Raw genomic sequence first — 2,854 nt, forward strand, 5'->3', positions numbered from 1 at the left:
TCACGACATCAAATGTTCTCCTACTTGTCTACTCTGTGATGAATTAAGATAAATCTGAAATAACATTCAAAGCAATTTTAGATATGTCTCCTACATAACAGTTTCTTTCAACATATCAATTACTAAACCTCTTTGTAATTAAGTCATTCTAAAATGAAATAATGATTTGTGTAATTGCTTGAATATTAAGCATGACAGACTGGCATTGTGTCTAAATACTTTCAATCGTTAATTCTTCAGGATGTTTTTCAGACTATATTCACCCAGTATGATGTTCGCGACAAACTGACCAAATGTAGTTCCTTATCATACAAGAAAAACAAACTCTCATTTACCTAGGGCGACTATTGACCATTTTCATTACAACATAGATGGTACCATATCTTCTAGGTAACACCTGAACAGCCGTTGTAAGACATTGCTGTGTGTAATATTGAGTAATGTTTTTCCTGGAGGGAACAGTTATTATCCATTTCGAGAACAAGTAATATAGCTTACAAAAATATTAACTTTTTTCGACAACTGTTATGAAAACCTACAAATACACATAACAGTGAATAAACTTAAAACAAATACTATAATATTACAAGAAGCTAAAAACGCATGGTATATTCATATAGCCCAATATTATTGATTTATTGATTGTGTATAGCTTTCCTATTTTAATTTCACTGAACCACCGTGAGCAAAATAGTATGAAACACAACAAACTGATATTACCACCCAGTTTAACGAACGTGAAATTTAAGAATGCTCTTTGTCACCCGGTGGAACGGTGGTGAAACTATGAACTTGAAAGGCTAAGATCTGAAGCTCGATTCTCCGGAGTGGACACAGCAGATAACCCAATGTGGCTTTGATGTAAAACAAACAGACAAGACTCCTTATGGGACTTTCATTGCAGATTTTTTTTTATATAGACGTCTAATACGTAATACGTAAAATGAAAAACAAAATAAACATTTACATTAAACTCTATTCCATTTTATTTACTGTCATATACCAAATAATGATTTACATTCTAATCCTGAAATAATATAGCCAAAAGGCTGAAAATATCTGTCCTTTTCGTTTTCGAGTAAAATATTTCTATAAATATATTTGATTGAACAAGAGGAAAATAATTTTTCGATTTTCCAACAGCTCTTTTTTGAACAAATTCGACTTTATGAGGTATTTTGAGATTGTGTTTTATAAAAAGAAACTCCATAAAATTATTTAACCCATTTGGAACCTCTTCTCCACCAAAACTAGTTTCATCCTTATTGGAATAAAATAACTTCATATCTTCATTCAAGCGCTTCATAAATTTTGTGCTTGTATGATCGGGAATCTTCACCATAATTTCATCATCGGACTCGAACATTTCTGCATACTGTGGACCTAGAAACTTGGCCAATTTGAGGACAGCGGGGGTACCTAAACTCATCAAACAATGTACTCAAATATTTATATGAAAGAACATTAGAAAATTTTATTTAATCAGCTACACTTATTTCGAGGTTGATTTTTAGTTTCGCTTTAAGTAGATAGATTGCTTTGATCAGAAGTTAATATGAAAGACTCATAACAAAATCTTCCATATATTGCATATAATGTCTGATAGTTAAAGAAAAATATCAATACAAACATATAAAAAATGATTTAATATTTTCAGCAGAAATTATATTTGTGGGTCCAAAAGCACATGTTTTTGTATGCAAGCATATAAGCAATTGATCACATAGTATACACCTGAGCACATTTTAATCTATATCTAAATTTAGATATCCAAGTTTTATAGGTATTCCCAAAGAACAACTTCATCAAACGCTCCATTTTGGGTCGGCCTGAAAGCTGCTTTCTGTTAATATTCGAGACCACGAACAATGCTGATATTTACGATGTTTTGGGGGATGGGACCTGCCTATTCGCTCTCAGTAAGTTTACTGTTGATTTTGTCTGTAAAATATGTATCCATTTATATGGTATAATCTAAGAATTAGGACTATAAATGATGAGCCTGGAAAATGCATTCATTCAAGTCCAGTGATATACTGATTATGATTAATGTAAATCATTGTTTCAAGAATAAATATACTCTAAAATATTTTGTATATAATGTTATCAGTATCACAAACATTCATGCCGAATGTAGAATTACTGAGCAAATTTCAGTATGTAATTGATAATAACCTCCATTTTTAAAGGGGGGATTTTTTGTGCTTGAAAATAGTGGTGGATCAAGTTCTAAGTTATCCCCCTCAGAGAAATAACAACTGCTTCTTTATTGAATAATAATTTAATTAAGAAATCAAATACTACGAGTGACTTGAAGTAGTTATTTCTTTTATATCCCTTCATTAAAAGCCACGGGAATGGCTGTTTTGTGGGGTACCAGTTCTCTTTCTTTTCATAATGTCTATAGTCATTGTACTGTTTTTCGCTATGATAATTTTAATTTGTTATAAAAACAGCAAATTGTTGTCAATCTAGATTAGATCTATGTATCGTTAAACAAAATATAGTTTAAATATATACATATTATTAGTAACTTACAGTGAATGGATAAATATGTTTTTGTATTAAGTGTGTGTTGTTCAACATTTTTCTGGCGTTGGAAAATTCTCGAATACCCCTTCATATGGTCAGGCTCTCTTTCTTCAGCACTTTGGTGATCACAATCTACATAATGTTCTACTGAAGATCGCGGGTTTGAATCCCTGTCCCACCAAACATGCTCGCCCTTTCACCCGTGGGGGCGTTATTATTGTGATGGTCAATCCTACTATTCGTTTGTAAAAGACTAGCACAAGAGTTGGCGGTGGGTGGTGATAACTAGCTGCCTTCCATCTAGTCTTACACTGCTAAATTA

The 2,854-nt window shown here is 32.1% G+C and overlaps 1 protein-coding gene across 1 annotated transcript in view; it reads left to right on the top strand.

Moving 5' to 3' along the window:
* Positions 1–1,510: 1,510 nt before the first annotated feature.
* The window catches only part of LOC106478161 (sulfotransferase 1C2-like), a 14,576-nt gene continuing 13,232 nt past the window's right edge, over positions 1,511–2,854 (top strand). Inside the window, exon 1 of the mRNA XM_013938682.2 lies at positions 1,511–1,919. The gene's annotated coding sequence lies outside the window, so the exon portion shown is untranslated. The remainder of the gene's footprint in view (positions 1,920–2,854) is intronic.

This window comes from Limulus polyphemus, unplaced genomic scaffold, assembly GCF_000517525.1.
Source record: "Limulus polyphemus unplaced genomic scaffold, Limulus_polyphemus-2.1.2 Scaffold186, whole genome shotgun sequence".
Classification (NCBI taxonomy): domain Eukaryota; kingdom Metazoa; phylum Arthropoda; class Merostomata; order Xiphosura; family Limulidae; genus Limulus; species Limulus polyphemus.